The sequence below is a fragment of the Chamaea fasciata genome, unplaced genomic scaffold, assembly GCF_029207755.1.
Source record: "Chamaea fasciata isolate MVZ Bird 193981 ecotype frontalis unplaced genomic scaffold, bChaFas1.0.hap1 SCAF_1, whole genome shotgun sequence".
Taxonomy (NCBI): Eukaryota; Metazoa; Chordata; class Aves; order Passeriformes; family Sylviidae; genus Chamaea; species Chamaea fasciata.
Genome location: NW_027094086.1, coordinates 8,852,617 through 8,878,312, shown reverse-complemented (window position 1 = coordinate 8,878,312; position 25,696 = coordinate 8,852,617). Strand labels below are relative to the sequence as shown.

General features: G+C 41.7%; 1 protein-coding gene across 4 annotated transcripts in view; it reads left to right on the top strand.

The window, feature by feature from the left end:
• Positions 1 to 22,188: 22,188 nt before the first annotated feature.
• The window catches only part of EFR3A (EFR3 homolog A), a 79,204-nt gene continuing 75,696 nt past the window's right edge, over positions 22,189 to 25,696 (top strand). For all 4 annotated transcript variants that reach the window (XM_066175846.1, XM_066175828.1, XM_066175837.1 and 1 more), the window contains exon 1: positions 22,189 to 22,252. The gene's annotated coding sequence lies outside the window, so the exon portion shown is untranslated. The remainder of the gene's footprint in view (positions 22,253 to 25,696) is intronic.

Here is a 25,696-nt window from a genome sequence, read left to right as displayed (position 1 = left end):
ATGGTGTGCTGCTCCCTCACACTAACAACTAGGGAAGCCTTGCTGGAGATGTGAAGGTCGGGGGCAGCCTTGGCTGCAGTGACCATGAGATCATGGAGTTCAGTATCAGGTGAGGAAAAAGAAGGGCAGTGAATGAGATTGCAACCATGGGCTTCAGGAAAGCTAACCTGCTGCTCAAGGTGGATCTGATGTGAAGCTCAAGGTGGGCTCCTTCAGGAAGTGGATCATGAGTGAGGCTGGAGACCTCATAGCAAACCAAAAAAGCTGCTAGAACTTGATGAATTCCCTAAGAAATCTATCCTGAATAGCCATGATCTCACTCAGATCCATTTGGACATGAACCTACCAGTGACTGACCCAATGTTTCTCACAACCACAATGGCCTAAATATGGGCCAAATATGAAGACGTAAAAACTGGAAAACTGTGAAGAGACCTTTTAGGGTACCAAAGTGTTTGTGATGCCCAATGGGATGCTGAAGAGCAGCCAGTAACTGGTGGACATCACTGAGAAAGTGAAACTAGAAATAAGTTTGGAGGAAACTGACTGATGTGGTTGCCAGGTCACTCTTCATGATATTTGAAAAGTCATGGCAGTCAAGTGAAGTCCTGGATGGCTGGAGAAAGGGAAACATCGTCCCCATCTTTAAAAATACAAAGGAGGTCCCTGGGAACTACCGACTGGTCAGCCTCACCTCTCTGCCTGGGAAGATCATGAACAGATCCTCCTGGAAGCCATGCTAATGTATATGGAAAATAAGGAGGTGATTTGGGACAGCCAGAACATTGTCACCAAGGCTAAATCCTGCCTGAGCAACCCAGTAGCCTTCTATGATGGAGTGACCACATCAGTGGACAAGGGAAGGGCTACAGATATCATTCATCTGGATTTCTGTAAACGCTCTGACACAACAGACCCCACAACTTTCCTCTCTCTAAATTGGAGACAGATTTGATGAGTGAACAGACTGAGCAGCCCTGCCAAGAAGGACTTGGGAGAACTGGTGGATGAGAGACTGGACATGACCCAGCCATGTGCACTGGGAGCCTGGGAACCCAAATGTATCCAGAGCACCATGGGCAGCAGGTGAGGAAGGGGATTCAGCCCCTCTGCTCTGCTCTGCTCTGGTGATACCCCACCTTCAGTGCAGTGTCCAGCTCTGGGGACCCCAGCACAGGGAGGATTTCAGCCTGTTGGAGTGAGTCCAGACGAGGCCAACAAGATAATCAGAGGGCTAGAGCACCTCTCCATGAGGAAAGCCTGAGAGAATTGGGATTTTTCAATCTGGAAAAGAGAAGGCTTAGGTGTGATCTGATTGTGGCCTTCCAGTACCCAAAGGGAGCCTACAAGGAAGATGGACAGGGACTATTTACAAAAGCATGTAGAGAAAGGACAAGAGGGAATAGGTTCAAACTGAAGCAGCTGATCTTCTAGGTTCCCTTCCAACCCAAACCTTTCTGTGATTCTGTAATTTTACTTACCTGACAAAGCCCTGACTACTGGATTTTAGAAATAAAGTTCCACATAAGAAGCTGTCTCTGCTTGCCATGAATAAAAGCTTGAAATAAGACATAGGTGTAAAAATACGTATCAGCTGTCTGAAGGAAATAAGAAGAATCTAATTCTTACTAATATTGCTTAAATCTGATGATAGTTAACCCAGCCTCATGATTTGGCCATAGCAGGAAAATAAGCACAGCAGATTAATAGATTTTCAGCGCTTGGATCACTGACACTACGTGCACCATAACAGCCAAGACAGCAGGTAGGAAGATGGCCAGTTTGTAATATTACCAGAATATCTTTTTCTGGTACAAAAGTTCTTTGTTTTAGTGGAAGAGAATGTTCTTTATACATGATGTTGCAATTACTGGTCCTGCCCCAAACATGGGGAACCTAAGAACTGATGCCCCTAAGAACATAGAAGGGAAGGGACAAAATTCTGAGTCCCTGCTCATGGAGAACATGTTTATTTATCAAAAGGGTACTTTATAAAAACTATATTTTTCACACAGCCAGCATGTTTAAGGGAAGGGTAAATTTTTGGCAAAATGTTCTGATATAAAGTTTATTTCCTGCAAAAACACTTATTAATCCAAACTACAGAATGCATAAAAATGTTTCTGCAATCTGACGGTGTAAAATACATCATAGAGTAATGCAGGAACTAGGCATCAGTGTCTCAGCATATCTCTAGAGATCCTGAAATTAATAGCTATATTTATAACAAAATTATATTCTGAATCTTAGCAATGGCAAGGGATGTTGTATACAACTGAGACATGTTGCTATTCTAGTGAGATACTGTCTCAGTAAAGAAGAAACAGAACTGGGTCAGCCCTAGCAAAGGCAGAATCTATGCTTGGAAGAGGGCTACAGTTATCCCTTAAATATTCCTGAAATTTCAGTTCTTCCTTGTGGGCAAAACACTGTGGATTTATTCTGTGAAATGCAAATATTCGAAGCCTGGTGACTTCTCCCTGCTTTTGATCTCCCAGTTCTAAATGTACCCCACAGCTTGCAAGCACAGTGTCCTGTCGCCTGTCTGGCCCCTTCCCTTACTCCCATCAAACAGCAGCCCCTGAAGGGTGCAAGAAGTACCGTGGAGAATGGTCTTAAGCCTCCCTGGTGCCTGAGACCTGCTGATGGGGCCAAACCCAGGCTTTTGCAGGATCAGTAGAAGTGGGTGATTAAAGAATGGTACTGACATTCCCTTCATCCTTTATGTTTCTCTCACCCCAGCTTCATCTTTCTTGGATTCTCTCCAGAGACAGAAGTTATGAGAATAATCTGGAGTGCTCTAACACTCAATGTAACACTGAAAGGTGAGTCAGTGTGTTACAGATGAGGAGGAATTGTCTACCTTTTATCATCAACATGCTCCATTCGCTTCTGCAGGTGTAACAATGCATCCATAACAATTTATTTTATAAACATAGAAGTCTTTAATACAGGATTTGTTAGCACATTCCATAGTATGCTGAATTAGCTTGAAATTTAAGGAGACTTCACACATTAATGGGAAAGCTGTAATGGGTGGCCTTTTTGAACTGCTTGTCATTTTGAATTCAAAGTCACAGTAGGGCAGCCTGGGTGACATCAGTTACTGCCCTCAATTCTTTCTCACCACACTCATCACTGCAGGAAATCTACCACCCCATCACCTAAACAGTGTGAGTGTTCAGCTAAGATTTTCATTTCTTGTAGCAATTTCCTGATCTGTTGGGTGTTATTCCTCAGCAAGGCATGGGATGGGATGTAAGTAGGTCACCTTTCTAGACAGCCATCACAGCTGAAGACATAGCTGGGAGGAAATGCTGTGCCTGAGATAACATTCAGGGAGTAGCACAGAGAAATTATTCCTAGTCCTCAAGTTCTTCACCAGTCTTTACCTCACGCCCTGTTCCCTACCTTGTCCCTGCCATAACTTCACCCAGCTACAGTTTAGTTAATGATATCATGGTAATCTATTCTCAGAATTAAAGAAAGGACCTTTTCAAGCTTTTCAGATCAAAATTGTTATCTGTCAAGAATTTCAAATACATAGAGAGTTATGGGATTGGTTGGACAGGTAATCACAATAATACATTTCTAATGAATGCTATAGGAGGGAACCACAAACCCCAACCATTTCCATCTGCTTTGAACAGCCATTACAGAACTTCCTAACACAAGCCTAAGAGACTGAAGATGAAAGGTTGCTGTAGACCTTCAATTTCTTAGTCATTTATGAGAAGTAAAATGAAGGTTGAAGTCAATAAATGCCAAACAACTGCTGGGGTTTTTTTCAATTTCAACTTTCTTCAAATTCAAAAACTCTAATGACAGGGTCCTGGAACAAGATGATCCTTAAGGTCCAGTCTAATCCAAACCATTCTGTGATTCTATAATTCTTCTGACTTGTAAGTAAAGTTGCTTCTTGTCACTACACAGAGTCCCTGGAAAAAAAGACCAAAAAACCTGTTCCTTCATTTATTTTTATTCCTCCTTTCACTTTATGAAGTTTTGCTCCATGACAGGGAGCAAAATGATAGTGTTCTGTCAGCCAAGTGGAAAGCTGTAATTTTATGGACCACTTCTCTGTGGAATGGGACTGATGAGGTAGGAAATACTAAGTCTCTTACAGCACATGGCTTCTATAGCAGGGAGGGAAGAGGGGCTTATGCAAAACTGTTCCTTTAAAAATGGTCGAATAGGGAGATAAAGCCTTCCCATCAGAAAGTCTTTGATTATGTGACAGCAATGCTTTCCATCTACCCTTTGAAAGAGTACAAGAGTACAGGGAATATTGAAGTACCCTCTCAGCCAATAATAAGTAGAGGAAACATGAAAGTGACTGAGTAATTGCATCAGAAGTTTGCAATTAATGGCCAATATCTGTCTAAAAGTAGTAAGAGAAGATGTTAATCTTTTGCATTTTATACAATACCAGGAAATAAAAGAGTACAGTTTGCTTTTAATATTGTCATTAGCTGTAAACTAAGACCTGTTGTCTGTAGCTTTTTAAAATACAAAAAGAGCAACACTGCAACTGTAGGATGATGCCTGAGACCACAGGCCATTTGTGGGGGACCAGAACATGTTTAGATTCCCTGACAGAAGTCAGATAAAACATTCAAATGAAATTTTTGGACACTATCCAAAATGAGCTCCTGCACTTGGAGATAATAGAATTGCAAGTGTAAATCATACTGAAGATGGATTAGACTGCAAATTCTGTTAATACATCTGGTGGGTGACACACATCAACTATGAGCAGTGACAAGCAAACATCTTATACCTGTAGAGGCTAAACCTGGTTAGATTTATTTGCAAGTGTATTTGTAGTTGCAAGACATTTGAAGGTGGTCAGGAAATTACTGAAGTGGCTGACAGTTACACCAGGGAGCAGTATTTTTTGGTTGTAGCTGTGGGTTACTCTCCAATATACATCTTGATAGTCTTGGTTTATTTTAAATAACTGATTTCTAATAATTATTTTCATGTTACAAGCAAAGCAAATTTTAGGTCAGGTCTAAGTAAGAAACATTTCCTATAAGCAATGTTCTTCTTTTACACTAGAATATAGATAACAAGATACATTAAACATAACATGAAAGACGAGATGACTGTAAGGCAGAACTTTCATTTTGTCAAGCTTTATTCCTTGTGAAATCAGCTTTTCTGTTTTCAAAACCCATAAGGATATAGTACTGTCATCTAAGATTAGTCATACTAATGCAACATATGATGTAATTACTTTCCAACTGCAGAGTGAATGTCATCACAGAAAATGGGAAGAGGGAAGGAATGAAGGAGGGAAAGAGGTGAATCTGACAGATCTGTCTTCAGAATGATTTTGAAGTCCTGAAGATTTGAAAAATGTTAATAAAACGCTAACAAGTGAAAAATCAGATGCATCTCACTTGGACTATATTATGCACAATCACCAAGCAAGTGATTATGCAGTAAATTAGAATCTCACTCCTGTGTCTTGGACACAGAGACATCTTAAACAGGCCTTTCTATAACGAATCCTGAAAAGGTACCTTTTAGCTCCAGATGACCTACACTTGTCTTCACAAATTTTTGCCACGTATTATTCCTGGTGTTAAAGTATATTTTGTCTTTGAACCACACATTTTAGTGATTCATACAAACCACTGCACACCAGAGTAAAAATACAATATGCAGTAAAAGTTACACACAGTTTTTGTCAGCTGATTCTATGCACTTATCTGAACAACAAAGCAATGTTAGTGGGAGGGAAGAAATGACTGCCATTAGAGTTACCAGTAATACTTCCATAAATTCAAAGTAAGACATCTACAGGATATTGCTATAGTTACAACAGAATATAGTGCTTCTAGGAGTCCTTTAAGATAAAAGTAGATATTTTTTTTACTTCATTTTGTTCTTCTGAAGACTCAAAACCTTACATAGGGATTAAAGTCTATACTTCCAAAAAAAAAGTCATGTGACAAACAAAGAATGATGCTTCCAATGGTCACACCTATTTTCTTTCCTTTCCATATATCAACAGGTCCTGGACAATAGCCTGTAAAGGAAGCAAAGAGCTATTCACCATTTTCTGGTCTCCATACAGAAACACAAGTATAACTTCTGAAGAAAAAATTCAGATACTTAAAGAGCATGATGCAATTGCCCTTTAGTCACTGACCCATTTACAGTTTAAATGACTATTATCATGGGCAAGACACCCGACAAATGTTTGGAAGACAAAATAGTAGGGAAGAGATTCTTGCAGAGTCTATATTTGTAAAATCTATCCAGCTTCTTTGGATAAAAGGCATTATCCTAGAATCAGAATGGCTTGGGATGGAAGTGACTTTGAAGATCATCTTGTTCCAACCCTTGCCATGGGCAGGGACACCTTTCATCAGACCAGGTTGCTTGAAGCACTATCCAGCCTGGCCTTGGACACTTCCAGGGATGGGCCATTCTTCTGGACAACCTGTTTCAGTGCCTCACCACCCTGACAGTAAAGACCTTTCTCCTCATATCTAATCTAAATCTTCTCTCACTCAATTTGAACCCATTTCCCCTCATCCTGTTACTACATGCTCTTGTAGTCTTGCATCATCATTTGTTTATGTTCCCTTCAGGCATAGGTATATTAAATTTATATATTCAGGTATATTAAATATACTACTCAAAATTTAGGCACAAATACTAAAAATACTGTGCAGCATTTTTCATGCTTTTTTATGGTTCATGAATGAAAGAAAGAAAGAAAATTTTCACAAAGTTCACAAAGAAAATGAACAGTTTCTTCTTGGAAAATTCAGTAATTAGAATTCAGTAAAATTCAGAAACAGAAAAAAGCTAACCTAAGATTTGTGCTTAGTCCTGTTCATGTTTGGGCTGTAAAGACTTGTGAATGTAATCACTGTTCCGCTAAAGTCAAAGGAATATCTATCAGCAGGATCATGGTTTGTTCATATTTACAATCTTAGATTAAGGACAGAACATCTCCAACAGTACAATCTAAAGGACTAAAAAAATTAACTGCTATTATGGCTGCAAGTGTTGAGAACTAGGACAGAGGATCAGGCACAACAATTTCTTTCATCAATGACATTTTTCTTGGAGAAAAGAGTCACATTATTATTTTATCTCAGCTAGAATTTTTTTTTTTTTGCTGCTTTTATTTTCTTCAATACTATGAGATTTTCAATTTAGAAGATTAAAAATACATACAAGCTCTCTTGGTTCAGAAACTTTGAAGTGAAAACCAGTTCAAGATCGCAAAATAAAGTTTTTATTCCTCATAAACAACAAATTGTTGCTATTCCTGAAATGAAAATCATATCTTCTGCAGGCTATTTCAAAAGCAAAGCAAATATCTCTTTCATGCTTTCTTTAGAAGGCAAATCATAAAGCAAGCAGAAAATAGAAGCAATTGGAATATATAAGCAATTTAGAGACACTTGTTTAATCTCAGTAATTACCTATTCACAGAGGCAGGATTGGTTTGAAAGGGCTATAGATATTTTTCTATTTAAAACTTTAAAGAATGTCCTGAGATGTGTTAAATACAGGATAAATGTCATCTCTCTTCTGTCAAAATCATACCAAGATAAAGAACAGAATATGGTCAGATAATATTTTCTGCTGCAGTCACAGCAGATGAACGACTCAGAGCTAAATTTTGTCTGTTCACATGTAGACAAATCTTGCTTACTTCACTAAATTTCCTTCTGTCAGGCAAAGTGATGTCAGAAAGAAATCCTGTCAGTGATTTTCTGAACAGCATTTCTTGAAGTGGTTTGAGTTCAGGAACATCAAGAAGCTGCATTTTAAAACCATGTCCTCTTTAGATTTTTAACGTGGCTTGGGCTTTTCAGTCAGATTCCATTGTATTTAAATACACGCTCAGTCCCTCACTCTTTCATTGGACATCTTAATCAGCTTGGGAAAGTCAGCTGAATTTGTTCCCAGAGAGCAGGAATAAGCTTCAGACAACTAAGATATACACAGCACAATATGGCATTTGGCTGGGCTAGTTCTAGATCACTCTGGGCAAAATTAATAAATTCCAATGCTTAAAGAAAAACCATGTGAATAATAGACAGCATCAGGCTGCTTTACAGTCAGCAGTAACCTGGCTGTGGAAATGCTGGCCTTCCTGGCTGCCAACTTTGATCAGTTTTGGCCCTAAGGAATTTTGTCTTCAGGGTGGCACCTAATGTGAACCCTTAATGAAGGACATATGGTTCACAGAATCAGGTTGTAAGCATGCAGGACCAGCTGGCACACCTGACAGCAGAACTGAAACCAGTCCCAGATTTGGAAGTCACAGATGTCATGTCAGGGCATGACCTCCTCCCAGGCTGCTGCATCCAACACAAACTAGATAAAGCAACACCTTTACCACTGTTTTCTATTTATGAACTTGGCATATGCATATAACTAAATACATGGAAAAGGGAAGAGGGAGGGGAGGGGAGGGGAGGGGAGGGGAGGGGAGGGGAGGGGAGGGGAGGGGAGGGGAGGGGAGGGGAGGGGAGGGGAGGGGAGGGGAGGGGAGGGGAGGGGAGGGGAGGGGAGGGGAGGGGAGGGGAGGGGAGGGGAGGGGAGGAGAGGGGAGGGGAGGGGAGGAGAGGGGAGGAGAGGGGAGGAGAGGAGAGGAGAGGAGAGGAGAGGAGAGGAGAGGAGAGGAGAGGAGAGGAGAGGAGAGGAGAGGAGAGGAGAGGAGAGGAGAGGAGAGGAGAGGAGAGGAGAGGAGAGGAGAGGAGAGGAGAGGAGAGGAGAGGAGAGGAGAGGAGAGGAGAGGAGAGGAGAGGAGAGGAGAGGAGAGGAGAGGAGAGGAGAGGAGAGGAGAGGAGAGGAGAGGAGAGGAGAGGAGAGGAGAGGAGAGGAGAGGAGAGGAGAGGAGAGGAGAGGAGAGGAGAGGAGAGGAGAGGAGAGGAGAGGAGAGGAGAGGAGAGGAGAGGAGAGGAGAGGAGAGGAGAGGAGAGGATTGGGTAATACTTTTTATGTCTTTGGTGGCAGCAGCTTTTAATCAGTATTTCAGTTCTCTAGGTAAAATTCAGCCTGACGGCAGTGGCAATGTGGGCAGGAATCAGGGAAGAGGAAAGGAGGGGATGCCTGAAAACAAACATGGGAAATTCATGAAGGGGTTAAGAGGACCAAAGGGCTGTGAGGCACGTAGGGGAATTCCCCTGCTTTTTGAGGTATTTTTTTCGGGTTGTTTGTTTGGCTTTTTTTTTTTTGGTTGAGCTTTGGCAAGGAATGCTGAGTGATGCAAGTATGACTCTGGAAGGCTTTGAGATAGAGTAGGCCACAGAGGCTCTGCCTCCACGTACTCTCATCTTCCTTAGTTCCCCTGAACTATGGATTTCCCCACCTCTCCCGTAACATAAAAAACCCTTTCTTGTCCTTGGGAACAGCTTACAATTTTGCTAATTTTTCAAGGAAAATAACCCAACAACACCCACTCCTCTCCACTCATGGTGGTGCAGAGGGATTAAAAAACAAGACGAACCTTAGATCTAGGAGACAGAACTAGAGGGGAAACTTCTGGAGGCACTGAAAATCACTGGATAGGTACTGACAGTGATTGCTTTTCCGCAAGGGGCCACTTGGTAGAGCAGTCACAATTGCCTTTCTGGACAAAATTCCAGAAAGAAAACCCAAGTTTTCTGCATTGCAAACTTTATGTTCCAAAACTTAATCTGCCTGAGCCTCAATTCAAAAGTGTATTATCTACTCATCTCAAAAAGGTGCTGCAAAAAGCAAATTAGCATGTACACTTAGTGAGGAAATAAGTATTGATGAGCATTAAGGCAAAAGTCCACCAGGAAATTAAGTTACAAAAGCAAAATCTGAAGAGGTAACAAAATGCTCCACTGGGGCTCACACTGAACAGCAATGAGCAAACAAATTAGAGAAGAGTTTCTCTTTTGGTAAACATCAATTGCTGTGTACCTAAAATGTGGCAGAAGTCCAAGTGGAAGCAAATGCATATATCTGATAGATATGTGCACTGCAAAACTGTGCTTGAGTCTGAGGAAGGAAATTAGGTAGGCACACGCCACCTCCTGGCATTTCTTAAATGAAGCTTGTGACTTATTTATCTATTGGCCACATTGTAACTTTGCAGGAAAATGCAAATCTGATGCATGTGCCAAAAAAAAAGACAGGAAAAAGAAAAAAAGAGAGAGAGAGAGAGAGAGAGAAATTAAATCTACACTATATTTTCAGAACAAAATCTCCTGCAGATTTTGCTCCATGTTGCATTATTTCAAAATTTATCTTAAAAGAGAGTGGTTTAAACATTATATAATTCATCTGAAAAATATCTTCTGGGCTTACCTGCAGTTGGAACAGGGGGGAAATTATTTTTTTAAATATATGAAATTATGTGAGTTGACCCAAGACATTTGTTAGGTACCCTTAACCCCAGTATTTCAAATTAGTCAGCATTTCCTACAAACATGAGGTATCAGCAGAGGGGCTGTGGGATTCCTGTGCCTGTTCCTAGCACAGGAGGGAGAATGCTGTAGTGAGCATAGATTGTGTATTTCAACCTGGGCATTTCAACCAAGAGGGCTTCCCAGGTTCTGCTCCCCCAGTGCCACTCTGTGTTTCTTGGTATTGCTGACCCCTCTGCACAGTCCCAATCTCCTCCTTGTGCTTCTGGCTTCTGCCCCAGCCTAGGTCTTCTCTCCAAACGCATCCTATTTCCTGACACAGGGAAAAGAAACCTGAGACATGTCTTGGGATAGAAAGGGGTGAATATCCTACTTAGTTTTGATACTCCTAAAATAGTCAGTATTTTACTTCCCCAACATAATTTTATATCCATTTTTCCAAGACTTATTCCTGCCTATTTTTTTTTTATTTTATGTATTTCCTAAGAAATTTTTTTAACATCCTAAACCATTGTGCAAATTGGCATTAGGTCAGCACAACTCAATTAATTTCATATTAATCCTGCCAGTTCACACAAGCTGAGAATCTGGCCCACTGTGATAGGAAATTAGGTCTTTTTTTACTCAGTGGAGGCTGTCATCCACAGGCCGTTTAAAAATTTATTTGGTTATTTTTATGGATGTGACATATCTTTATCCAAAATGTATTGGATTAAAAAATGCAAGATTTTTTTTTTTCTGTGAACAGTGGAACCAGTAAATCTTGATTTTGTGTGTGTTTACATACCTGTACCTGCACCTGCACCTGCAGTGTGATAATTCAAACTCTTCTCTTATTTTCATCATGATCTCATTCTATGATATTTTAGTAGTCACCCCCCACATTCTCTCACTGCCATCTGGGAAGAAAGAAGCACAGTCAGGCCTGGCTTGGTGTTATATCTGTGCTGTCTGCTGTTGGTTGTGTCTGTAGCTCTTAGGCACAGCACAGCCAGGCCAAAAAGCACAACAAAATACTGAGTCCATGTGAGGCTTTTTTTTTTTTTTTCCCTCAGTGAGGTCATGAATTCAGTTCATTTTTGCCTACCATTTTACAGATTTTCACAAAACCTCCAGAACCATTTTACCTGTGACACTTCTATCATTGTGTCTAATGTGGCTAAAATTGACCTTTTGGTTCCCAACTTATTAGAGACTGGTCAGTGTGATTGTAAAAGCCTCAAAAACTAAGAAAAAAGGGGGGAAAAGTTATGGGACATAATGTATATTATTTGTTGTCAGTACTTAAAATGACACAGAATAGTTTTTGCAGCAAAAACAAAGATTCTTGGAGCAAATTCATTCTTTTCTAGTGGGTTTTAATTGGTTCCCCCCCCAAAAAATATAATCTAGTCAAGACTGAAAATGGAAGAAAAGAATTCGATTCTATTTTTGAATGTTATGGTAATAAAAATTTTTGGCACTATTTTCCTATTTTACAGCAAAGGGAAGAGAACACTTCAAGTGAAGATCCACAGAATATGCCAAGGTGCATCAGCAGCTCAGTAGAACAGAGTGGGAACTTGAATAATACAAAGTCAGTGATTTTGGTGCATAAAAAAATTTTGGTGCTGCAGTGTGACCACTTGTGCATGTGACTAGCTCTCCTTACAGATAACATTTCAGGAAATCTGAGTTTCACATGGAATGTTTGAGGCATGCCATTGCCATCCACTCCTTTGGTGAAAGCTCTGTACTTCATTCTCCTTCTGCCCTCAGTTGGACAAGTTAAATTTTAATCACACAGACCTCACTCAAATATGGTACTATAACCCCATTTACTTATAGAAACACTGCCTATTTTAAAAATAATATCTATCAAGATTGCTTCGATCAGACAGAAAAATCATAATTATTGACACTCCTGACTACAGAAAGGATCAAAAATATGTAATCCAATGGAATAAGAACATATCCTCTGAATAATTTTGATGCAAAGCATCTTTAAGGCAGTTAATGACTCAAGAATAAAACCTATATGAATCATAAATTATTATTTGTTGCCAAATACATATGTGTGTAGATACATGTCATATGAGAGCCTTTCTTACTCCCCTGAGGATTCTGTAATACTGACACAATGTGGAATTAACCCTCCAAGTATATATGGCCATGGTTTTGAAAGGTATGTGGGGATTTGGGCTGCAATTTTAAAATTTTTGCTCTGAGACATCTGCAAGACTTTTCTGTCAGTGGCTGCTCAGTGCTTCCTGGGAATTTCTAAAAAATGTAATCATTCCAACCTATTTTTGCTGTCCCTCTGACAGCTGTCATTCCAGTGAGCAGAGCTGTCACTGAGAACTCTCACTTGAGACTGGGGAAAGAACCTGATATCAAGCAGGAACTACTGGATGGTCTGGGGTGCACAATTGGCATGAACTCTCTGCTTTGCTTTTCACGGCTGGTTAATATCGTCGGTTTGCATCCACCATGGCTCCTGACAAATTAACCATGACAGAGTGAAAGTCCTAACACAGGCCCTGGGGATTTTATCTCTGCAGTTTAACAATGCTGTAATGGGTTGACCTTGGCTGGACGCCAGGTGCTCACCAAGCTGCTCTATCACTTCCCAGTAGGGTAGGGGAGAGAAAAATAAGATGGAAAAAAACTGCTAGGTTGAGATAAGGCAGTTTAGGGTCTATGAGTGCATAAGCAAAGGGAAACAAAAATTGATCTCTACCTCCCATTGGTGATCAATGATCAGCCACTTCCTGGGAAGCACGGCTTCAACACATGGAGCTGTTGCTCTGGAAGGCAAACATTGTTAAATAATAAATTCCCCCCATTCCTCCTCCATCCCTTAACTTTTATATCTGAGGTGATGTCATATGGTATGGAATATCCCTTTGGATAATTTGGGTCAGCTGGCCTGCTTGTGTCCCCTCCCAGGATCTTACCCACTCCCAGACCCTTGACAGGGGAGCAGGGGAGGAATGTTAGAGAGACAGAACAGATGCTGTGCCAGCACTGCTCAGCAGTAGTCAAAACACCACTGTGCTATCAACACCTCTCCAGCTACCAAAGCAAAGCACAGCTGTGAGGGCTGCTAAGGAAAAATGAACTCTACCTCATTCAGACCCAATACAGTCTCCATCCCTTATTCAATATCATTTGGTTATACTCAAATCCCACATAATCTATATATCTTCCAAATGTTCCATTCTATTTATTTCTCGTTACCTTTTTTACCCACACATACAACTTAAAGTACATCCCTAAACCATCTCCATAACCAACACAGATTTTCACTAACCTCTATCCACCATCCTTTCACAGATAAATATTATTTTGCCATTTCATGGACTTCCTTCACCCCTCCAGATGGGGCTTGGGCTCCATTTCATCAGGATGAGTGGTCAGGACAGGAGAAGCAGCACACTTGATCACTGGGCACCAACAGCAGTCTGGCTCAGGTCATCATTTCATTCTCCTTGTTCTTCACAATATTCATTCTCATCAGTTCATGTCGTTCCTCCTGCTGTACTTCCTACAACTGAAAATTTACACCAGAGATTATTTTTCCCCAGAGATTAAGTCTCTTTGAGTTATACACTGGGTCACCCCATCCTTCCCCATTACCCACCAAGTACACCCAGAATCCCATGCATGGGTCTGCCTTTTCTCATGGGAGGAGAAATCCACTTCAGCCCCCTGACTTCTTCAGCCCCTTCCCTAAATGTAGTACAGAGACCTTATCCCCTCCCACAGTGTGTAAGGGTTTAGTTTGGGCAGGACCAGGGTAGTTAGCAGTGTTGACCAGCCAAGTGGTTTCTGATAAATTTGCATCTCAATGCTTCCATGCCCCATTACCCAATGCTTCTAACATAGTCTTCAGCAGCTCATCATACCTCTCAATTTTTCCACTGGCTTGTGGGTGATACGGGATGTGATACATCCATTCAATGCCATATTTCTTTGCCCAAGAGTTGATAAGGTTATTTCCAAAGTGAGTCCCATTGTCTGACTCAATTCTCTCTGGGGTACCATGTCACCACAAAATGACAAGGCCTAAGATGGTGTTTTGCATGGTTTATTGGATATGTTTCCAGCCGGCCAGTTGTTGCCTCTACCATGATGAAGATGTAGCTCTTGCCTGGATGTGTTTGTGGCAGTGGTCCAATGTAGACAATTTGCCAGGCCTCACCATATCAGAAACCCACCCACTGCCCTCTGTTTCAAAGAGATTTCACTTGCATGGCTGGCTTGATTGTAGCACATGTTTCACATTCCTGAAAAACAAGTGTGATGGTTCCTGTGGCCAGGTCCACCCCTCAATCATGAGCCCTTTATGTGGAATCCCTTCTTACATGTCATGATGCCTCATGAGCCCATCGGGCTTTAAACAGCTCACCCTTTCACTCCCAGTCTACATTCATCTGAGCTATTCTAATTTTGGCAGCCTTAGATATCCATTCATTGTTTTAATGTTCATCAGTGGCACGACTTTTGGGCACATGAGCATCTACATTATGTACCTTCAGAGTCACATTTTCTACCCGAGCAGCAATGTCCTGCCATTATGCAGCAGCCCAGATGGGTTTACCCCTGCTTTGCCAATTGCTCTTCTTTCATTACTGCAGCCATCCCCATGGGCATTAGCCACCATTCCAGAGTCAGTGTAGAGTACAAGCCATTTTTCTTGTTCAAAGCTAAGTTGGATGTCTTTCACCTCTGTAAATTTGCTTTACTCACCTTCCCCTTCAGCAGCCAATGAGTTGTGACTCATTGCATTTTGTGGGTCTCCACATAGCAGCTTCCTACCTCCTATGCTTTCCTATCACATGGCAGGATCCATCTGTAAATAAAGCATTGTCTCTTTCATTTTCTCGTAACTTGTTATATGGTGGTGCTTCTTGGGCACAAGTCACCTTCTCAGTCAATGGTCTAAAATTTCTGGCATCTGGCCAGACCATAACCTCTTCTAGGATTCCTGGGAAACGGGGTTTCCCATTTGGGCTCACTGTGTAATCAATGCTACCCACTTTCTCCAGGCAGTGCTGGTTGTGTGATGTGTTGAGATGTTTCTTTTGAACACCCAGTGTAGCACAGGCAACTGTGGTGCCAAGAGGAGATGCTTCTGTCCCAACAATTTCACAGGCCACTTGATCCCCCTCATAGGCTGCTGATATGTCTTTCTCACTGGAGTACAGTGGGGTTCTGATCCTTGACAACTCCAGCTCCCCGCAGGGACCTTGGGTTTCCCCTGAGGTCCTTTGTATCTTAGGTTACAATGTAAGATGTAACCAAAAGTATGTATTCTATTACCATCTGTTAAAACCAGGTGGGGCGATGCTCTTTATCTCTTTCATGACCCACGCCTCATAACTCCCTCTGGAGTTAACAGAGTTAACAGGCCATCAGGTCTCTGTTAACAGGCCATCAAGTCTCACTGCATGACTCATAAAATTACATCATCCCATTGTGAGATGCTCTGTTCAGGAGGAGGAACCAAGCATTCCTAACTGGATATAATCTGAGGATTGGAACACCAAAAGCAACCTTATCCACTGGATTCCCAAAGGAACATGAGACTCTTCCACACCACCACTGGACCTTCAGAGGAAGACCACACCCTTCTACAGGATCACTGCTTCAACAGAACCACATCTTTCATTCCAAGAGGATTCCAGCCACCATTCAACTGGTCTGCTACCAACACCCTGTCTGACAGGGTTGCAGGTTGCATTCTGACTCTGTCAGTGTTTTTGTACTATTGCATTTATTTTAATTTTCCTATTTAATTGTAGTTCTGACTTGTAATCTCCCACTGGTTTGCTTTCAAACTAGTACACTTTGCCAGATGCTCCAGATGACATCTGCTCCCCTGCTGCAGCATAGAGGATATTTTGCATGTCTTGTCTATACAGGCCCAAGAGCTGTTTCCTGTTTGATCTGCTCAAAAGCCGCTTGTTGCTCAAGGCCTCACTTGAAATATTTCTTTTTCTGGGTCACTTGATAAAGGGGCCCACAAGCTGACTATAACCTGGAATTCTCCAGAATCCCACACGGCCTAGGAAAGCTTGTGTTTCATTCCTGTTAGCCAGTGGGGACAGAGCAGCTATTTTGTTAACCACCTCCACAGGCACATGATTGCATCCCTCCTGCCATTTTGTTCCCAAGAACTCGATCTCTCGATGTTATGAAGGGCGAGAGAGCTTAGACAAGTCCTGCCTTTGACTCACATTTCTGGCAATAGCTCTGTTTGATGTGGCCTGCACCCCAGATTGCTCTTGCTTGCAAGTTCTTAAGAATGGCTGATTAGATCCATTACAAAATGAATTATTTATTGAATAGACACAAGATAAAAGATTTTAAACAGAATACTTACTACACAGGATAAAACAAAAGTAACTGCAAGTAGATAAAAAAATACAGTGCAGGATAGAAGGTACATATATTACAGACAGCAAAGAAATAGAATAGGTTAGGAGTCAGTGTAGCTTACCACCCAACTGATGATGAAGTACACACAGAATCCTTTCACTCAGTTCCCAGGGAAGTAACCACAAAGCTTGCATCCAAACTTCAGGGAAAAGTCCTACATGTTTCCAGGGTGTGTGTAGGAGACCTCTGATTTTGTGAAAGTTTTCTGTAGCTTTTATAGTTTGTAAAGTGAAGTGTCTGTCAGTCAGAAATTTCAGCTTATCTCCCTACAACTTGTTCTCAAGGCCAGATGTTTATTGTCAGCTGAGAATTCCACCTCTGGCACCAGAGATTACTCCCTACTGGACAAATGTCTAGCTTGGGTTATCTTACAAATTCAAGTGAGGGGGAGAATACCCAGTACTGTCACACCAGCTGATAGAACAGATGAGCTGTTCTTTGGTGGGAGGGAGAGTCCTGCCACACCTGTGCAGGTCCCTTTACCTTACTTTCTTTTATGGCAAGAGCAGCTTTCAGATGAATTTGGATTATTTTCTTTTCTTTCTCAAAAATTTCTTCTGTTGTATTGCCCCACACAATGATATCATCGATGTATTGCAGGTGTTTCAGAGCTCCACCCTTTTCCCGTACAGTCTGGATCAGTCCATGGCAGATGGCTGGGCTGTGTTTCCCATGAGGCAGTCGATTCCAGGTATACTGGACACCCCCACAACTGAAAGCAAAGTGTGGTCTGCACTCTGCTGCCAGAGGGACTGAGAAAAACGCATTAGTGATATCAGCTGTGGCACTATTTCACTGCCTTTGGCTCCAGCTCATAATGGAATTCCAACACATCCAGCATGGTGGTACTTAGAGGCAGCGTGACTTCATTTAGGCCGTGATAGTCCACTGTCAGCCTCTATTCCCCATTAGACTTTTGCCCTGGCTACGTGGGGCTGGTAGAAAAATCTTCTATCTACCATCAACTACATTTGGATTATAATAAAATGTAGTTGCCACCCAGTAATAGAATCAACCATAAAAATGCAAGGTTGGAAAAATATGTCAACAAACACATATTAACAAAATGATTCTTTGGTGGCTTATTATATAACTAAAACCATTTCACTTTCATTTCATGAAATGCCTGTGAGTGGCTTTCTTCAGTGGTGGCTAAGCAAGCAATGGAGTTATTGCTATGATAACTCCTGTTTTTTCACTATTGAAAGCTGAAATTAGTATTATAATAAATTATAACTGTTCAGCAACTGGATTATTATTGTTCACTAATCCAGTCATTACTCATTTCTCATTTAATGAGTACTGAACATTTCCTTATCTCTTTTTCTTTATCTGCAACATTTTAAACTTAACAGTATCCTTCTTACACAGGTAGAAAAGCATTATCAACTTTCCATCATTCCTGTATTATATTGTTGTTGAGATACATTAATTTATTTGGGATTTTTTACTTTTCTTTTTTTTTTTACTTTAAAACTCCTTGAAGAGCTCATTCTCTTAGACCATCTAAGGCTAACTAATAGTTCCTGCTACCCTTTGAACCTACATGACCATTTCAAATTAAAGTACTTTTTGCTGCTTGCTGCAAAGACTGAACATTTGATTGCAGTCTTAGGTGATTTAGTAATCCAATCAGAAAATGTAGAACTGCTGCTGCCAAATTACTCATGCAATTCACATTTTATTATTGGCTGCTGAACAAGACGTTTTTGTCTCACACTTCAGATACTACTCAAGTGAAACTTCTAAAAGCTCTGCTAATGTAATAATCAGAGAACCACAGAATAATGTTGGAAGGGACCACAGTGGGTCATCTGGGCCAACTTCCCTGCTTAGGCAGGGTCATCCCATAGCACATGGCACAGGACTGTATTCAGATAGTTCGTGAATATCTCCAGTAAGGAAGACTCCATAAACTCTCTGGACAATCTGTTCCAGTGCTCAGTCACCCACACAGTAAAGTTCTTCCTCATATTCAGGTGAAACTTCCTGGGCATCATTTTCTGCCCATTGCCTCTTGTCCTATTGCTGGGCACCACTGAGCACAGCCTGGTCCATCCTCTGACACCTCCCTACAGACACTGACAGACATTGATGAGGTCCCCTCTCGGTTGTGTCTTCTCAAAGCTGACCAGGCCCAGCTCCCTCCAATTACCTCTGTTATCATCCACTGGACCTGCTCCAAAATGATGACCATCACTTTTTAAAGAACTGTAAAAGTGGGTCACTTGGGCCATGGAGTTTTTTGCATGTGTGGGCCAGCATGTGTACAAACTGTTGCTCTAGGAGATTTAGGAGATATCCAAGCAAAACTGGCCAGTCCACTTAGATGGGCTTGGGATGAGAGGGTGTAAAACCAGATAGTTTGGCTGCAAATTAGCCATGCAGCAATGAGTTATGTACGCAATTCAACTTTTTCTTAATCTTATTGGGTAGTTTGATTGTCAGCCTAGATGTGGTCAAAGGGTCAGGTCCATCTTTCATTGACAGTAAATGAAAAATTGGTGTTGGACAAGAAGGCGTCTGGATACTCATCTGATGTCCTCACTAAAATGAAAATTCTTCTAATTCACAACTAAACTTACTACCCATTATGTAATACATAAGGAAGCTCAAAGAAATCAACACATACATATTCAAAGACTACAGCTGTTTCCTCTGTTTTGAAACTGAATTAGGAAAAGAGTTGTTTTCAACACCAGCACTACAATTATGCTAAGGGTTTTATTGACTTTTATTGAATATTACATACCACATGGTTTATGTAATAATGTAATAAAAGAGGCCTGCTTTAAAACACATCAGCTGTCTTCAAACAAACCTCAATCCCAACACTGTATTTATTCTGTTATCTGAGCTTTGTAAGGCTACTCCATATACACAGATGTGTTTAAAACAAAAAAAAATGGGGGAAAACATTTTGAAAACCCTCAGAGAATAAAGAACATTCATCTCAGAAACAGGAACTATAATGTCAGGCAACTGAAACTGGTTTTAAACTGTTTTAGAGAAATCAGGATGTTATTCTCAGTGTTACATTTTATATCATGGTACATTTAATACCATGAGTAGTGGCTCCAACCTGGCTTGCTCCTTGTTTTGTTTAGACAACTAGTAAGATCTAGCAATCACACTCCTTGCCAGCATTCTGCTGAAACCATATGGCATGATGAGAATGTTGGAGCCTGCATGCCCCCATGCACACATTTAAAAAAAAAAAAAAAGAAAAAAAAAAAAGAAAAAAAAAAAGAGAGAAATAGCTGGAATGAAACACTTCAGTAAAGAGAGCAGACTGCCTGTAGTGATGGTTAGAAGGACAATCTTTGAACTAAAGCTGCATCTGACATGAGTTAAGACCATAATAATGCATTTGAATTTTTGGTTGATGAAAAAAAAACCAACTTTCCTCTAGGTTTCAGAAAATGAGGAGGATTACTATCACCATCTGTACTTAAAGGACAAAGGGCAAATGTAGATCTATGTAGTTCTGACTGTTGTTGGCAGAAACTTTAATAAAATGGCTGCTAATGCCAACATGTTCTGCTTTGCAGGCAGTGACTCAATACATATATCTGTGGAAGGCTGACTGTTCACTGTCTTATCACTTTCATTATGTTTGGCCCCAAGAGTTCAAAGCCATAAGCTCTGTTTCAGAAATAACATAAATGAATACGAAGAACTACAGTTTACTCCTTTAATTTGCTCAGTTGCACCCACATGTGAGAGTCTGTCCAATTTTTGCAAATTAGCATATTTTGGATACTGCTGAAAACTGTGAGACGTGTAGACATCTCACTTCCTCAGTTTCACATTTTTAGGGATTCTTTTCAAGGAGCACAAATGAAACACTGATCCTGTTTCTACTAATGGTGAAAGGAAAGTTTCAAGTAGTTTCAAAAACATAAGAAAATTAAATCCTAGTTTTTAACAGATGCAACATAAGCTGAACTGAAGTCAATGAAAGACATAAACTCAAATGGATTGACATGTCTTCCTTTAGAAGGAACTACTACAACAGGAAACGGGCTTTTCGGGCTGGATTGATGGGCCAAGACCAATTGTATGAGGTTCAACAGGAAAAAGTGCCAGATCCTGCACTTTGGTCACAACAGCTCGAGGCAGGACTGCAGGCTTGGGGAAGAGTGGCTGGAAAGATGCTGGTGAAAAGGTCCTAGGGGTGCTGGTCAACAATAGCTGAACATGAGCCAGTGTTTGCTCAGGTGGCCAAGAGAGTCAATGGCATCTGGCTTGTATCAGCAGTAGTGTGAGAACACTGACTATCTCCCTGTACTCAGCACTGCTGAGGCCACACCTTAACCCCTGTGTTCAGTTTTTGGCTCCTCATGACAAAAATGACACTGAGGGGCTGCAGTATGTCCAGAAAAGGACAACATTGCCGAGGAAGGGGCTGGAGCACAAGTCTGATAAGGAGCTGCGGAGGGACCTCAGAGTTTTGAGCCTGGATAAAGGGAGGCTCAGGGGGACCTTCTTGTTCTCAACAACTGTCTTAAAGTAGGTTGTACCCAGGTGGGGGTCAGTCACTTTTTCCAGGCAAAAAGCAACAGGATAAGAGGAAATGGCCTCAAGTTGCACCAGGGGAAGTTCAGGGTGGATATCAGGATTTTTTTTTTTCACTGAAATGGTGGTAAAGCATTGGAAAAGGGTGCCCAGGGAGGTGATGGTGTTCAACCACTGGATGCGGCACTCAGTGCCATGGATTGCTTGACAAGGTGGTGTCGGGTTAAAAGTTGGGTTCAACGATCTTCGAGGTCTTTTCCAACCTTAACCAGTCTACGAAAGACTTCGGATTTCCCTTTGCCTGTCTGCAAAATCCGGTATCAAAGGCATCAGAATTGGAAGCTAGCAGTATTATTTCAAGGAAAACAGACTAAGAGATTGCGCCGCTTTGGGTTTCACTGATTTTCACCAGGGTTTAGCATCATGGTTTTAACGCCGGTCTCAGGGGAGCGTCCAGCACCGCTTACCCTCCCCTGCTCCTCCCTTCAGTCCATAGCTGAGAGGAGCCGAGCCGGGCCGGAGGCACCGGACACCGGCAGCGACTCTCGCCCGCGGCACCAACCCGCCCTCACGGCGCGGGGCCGGGCACGACAAACGGGGAGCGCCGCCCCCAGGAGCCGGCGAGCCCTCGCCGCAAGGGCCTCTGGGAGTTGTGGTCCGCCTCGGCGGCCTCCGCCCGCCCGGCCCGCGCCTGGCGGAGATCAGCCGGCCCCATACCCGGGGCTGTCTCCCCGTGCCGTGTCGGGGCGCTTCGTCATCCGCCGCGACCCCTCGGCGTCCTCTCTGTGTGGCAGAAATGGATGGGCGGAAAGGGGCACGGAACGACTCCTGATAGAACTACAGCTCCCGGCGTGCACTGCGCCAGGGAGAACTCAATGGGGCGGGGGCCTGGGTGAAGATGGCGGGTGCTAAACAGAGCAGGAGGGGAGGCTGAGGTGAGTTTGGGCAGCCAGGCAGTGCTCCCGGTACTCGTGTTCACCCTGGCGGTCGCCTCCTTGTCGCGATCTCCCGCTTCCTTCCCCTTCCCCACGCTTGGGAACGAGGCGGACGCGCCAGAGGGGTGGGCGCTGAGGGAGTGGCGGGAGGCTCGGGCCGCCCGGGCTGGCGCGGCAGGAGAAGACTCGGGGCATCGCCTCAGCCCGGACCCGCCGCGGCGGCGCTCGGGGTGTCCCTGTGGGCGCTGGGTCCCGGCGGAAGGGCTGCCAGGCTGGCTCTCCGCCTCCCGACGGGTCTGCTCGCCATTGGAGCTGTGGGGACAGCGGGGCTGGGGTCAGCGAGCGGATTCCCCCGCTTTTATCGGGAAGGGCTGTGGCTTTGGGAGGTCCCTCCGCAGGTTTTCCTCAAACGGCCCTTAAAACACCGAGATATTAACCGAACACAGTGCAGATTGACAGGAGGACGACACTGTGACCTGTCTTGGCTTCGTCTTTAAAGTTGATTGTGCATCACGGAGCCATGCTTTAGATAATTGAGATGTGGGTTCATAAATCCTGTAGCTGAAAACAATAGTACAACGTCTCTTTTTGGATACATCTAGAATAGTATCCCGTGGTCCTTTGAGCTGAGATAAAAGGACGAAAAGATCGTGGCGTGGATTGTCTCTGTGCTGTTGTAGGACTTGTGGGAAAGCCTATAACTTTAAACCAGAGTTTTAATTGCTATATCAAAATCCAGTTTGCTAGTCCAGGTGTTACACTTTGCAAAGCTCCATCAGTGTTTGCTGTGCAAACTGAGCAGGTAAGCTAAACCCAGAGTTAACAACCAAGGCTTTGGGATTTTATAGGTAGTTACTTCCTAAAGCATTTGTAATTAATTCAAACCAATTTGAAGTATTTTTTCAAGTAACTTCAGGACATCTTACTTGAAGACGTGGTTTTAATGCTCTTAAGCATATGGTAAAATTTCTTTGAGAAATTGTTGTTTTGGAGTTGAAATCTTGATTGTAGTTCCCTGATAGACCTAAGGGCTTATCCGTGGGTTTTAATAACAATTAAAGCCTTCTAATAACAATTTTATTATTTGTCTAAAAAAGGCTGCTAGAATGAGATTAATTTCTGATTCAGGTAAAAACTTCACAAAAGTGTAATTAAAATACAATTTGTGATTGAACAACTGTTTTAGATATTGCAGATGTTTGGGGTTCATGATGGACAGTGACTTCTCTCTATTTCTGATGCAAACTTGTGCAGTAGAAAAGAATGAACAAATTTTATATTGCATGCCAGTTAAAGGAGGTGTAAGAACACTCACCAGGTTTGGCAATTCAGGTATAATGAAAAGGGATTGCATTTATAAATCTAAAATTTAAATTATAAAGATTATGGGTTAGAAACAGCTTTGGTTGGTGTCAGTGACTTAACTGCCCAGCCTAACTCTCTAAGGAAGTAATCCCTATAAAGTTACCACACAATTTTTAAACAATTTCGAAGATGTGTAATTTTTTTAAAGTGAAAGCAAATCATGTTTTGTGTAGTTGCATTCTTTCTTGGGTAAGAGAGCAGGATGGTCTCATTAATTCAGCCATCATAATCAGCATCATTCATGGCATTGCCTCTCCACCTGAGAAAAGTAATTCAGACTAAGGTCAGGTACTTTCCCAGAATTACACCGTGCTGTGTAAATCTGGTTTATATTGCATTTTTTGGATTCTGGGAATCATAGTTGGAGCTTAACTGTCTATATTTAGGGATGAACATGTGATTTATTAATCTTGCATTGCACTGGCCATTTGCCTACTTTCAAAGCTAAAGGCATTGATTAATTTTTCAGAAAGGAAATATGAGTGGGGGACTAAGTGATCTAAAAAGTAAATGTACAGTGGATTTTGAATTTTTCAGTTCATGCCTGTATGGCTTTGAGGGGTGCTTAAGCCTCTGCCCTTACTTGCCTTAAGTTGGAGGAATAAATAGGAGCCCAGCTGGCAATTTCATTTTGAAGACTCAAAATCAAGTTAAACATTTATGGTGTTATATAATAACATAACAGAGGGCTTATTGGAAGGAAATACAGACTCTCAGGTATGCTGACTTCTGTTTCTTTCCTGTAGCACAAGGTTATATAAATTTTTCAATTTTAGGTCTTTTAAAGAGCTCCATTGTATTACAGCATCCACGAACACAAGCTCTGCTCTTCTATCTGGCTTTCAATGCCATTTCTGCAATCTTGTGATAATAAGAAATATTTGTGCTTATAAACTAGCCTTTAATTTCAGATCCCATTTAGTTAAAGGAGAAAAAAAAAAAAAAAAACTCGAACAAACTGTATTTTTATCCTTGTTCTGATGAACAATGAATTGATGTTGCGTTTCCTGGCCAAATGGTGTAAAATCCCAAAACAAAACTGAAAGTTTTTCTTCCAAAGAACAAGTTTTGTATGTCATGCAACTGTTCATCTGTCTTTTAAGGTACATTGACTATCTTTGCATTGTGATTGTATTTGTTGTACTATTGTTATATCCTTAGGAAAAGCACAATAACTTTCAGTCCTCCACAGAACAGTATATCTGATCTTGTTTACCTTTTTAATATCCAGAATTCAGTTGCTTTGTTGAAGAAAACATTGGATAGTACTTAACATCCATACGTTGCATCTGATGAGTGTTCAAATGTCACAATTTGACATGGAGTATGTTAAATAGTAAGTGTTAGACTAGGAAACTAAACGGTATCACATGATTTTCCATAGCTCTCTTTTAATTAGCCAAGTTGTACTTCATCAAATTCAGTGTGGGGAGGAGGGTTCCCTCTTTTGTTACGCAGAATTTTAGCTCAGTGTCAAATAGCTGAGCAGACTCGGGGTGGGAAACTTCTTGGTTTAGTGTAGTTCTGTTCTGATGTAACAAGTGACAGCATCTGTGGATTAAACTTTGTACTAGGCCGAGTGAGACAGTGGTTGAAGACTTTATGGAGAGGAAATTGTGTGGTCTGTTCTGCATGTGGAGTCCAGGCCACATCCAGGTGGAATTTTTTGGTCCTGTTACAGATCATAAAATTACTAAAAACCCAGTGAATTATTTAAAAACATATATTTGCTATATATCTTAGTTGATTATACAACTTTTCTAGTAATTTCTGCAGAAAACTCTTCTAAAAATCTTCTAAAAGTGAGTTGACTTGGCTGACAACAGCAGTAGTTATGCTTTAGGAAAATGCATTGAATATCTGGTTGCTGGAGGTGGTCAGTAAAACACTCTTGAGTCTGGCACTTGACTCCCTGAAACTCTGCATTTTTATTTTCTTACTTGTCAGTAAATGAGTTTTCTGTAATGTTTCAGCTGGGTCCATAACTACATTCAGAAGCAGAGATTTTGCTTTTCCATGTGTCTGTTGGGCATGGCAATCCATGTTTCCTTTTATAAAATTACACTGCTTCTCATGCTG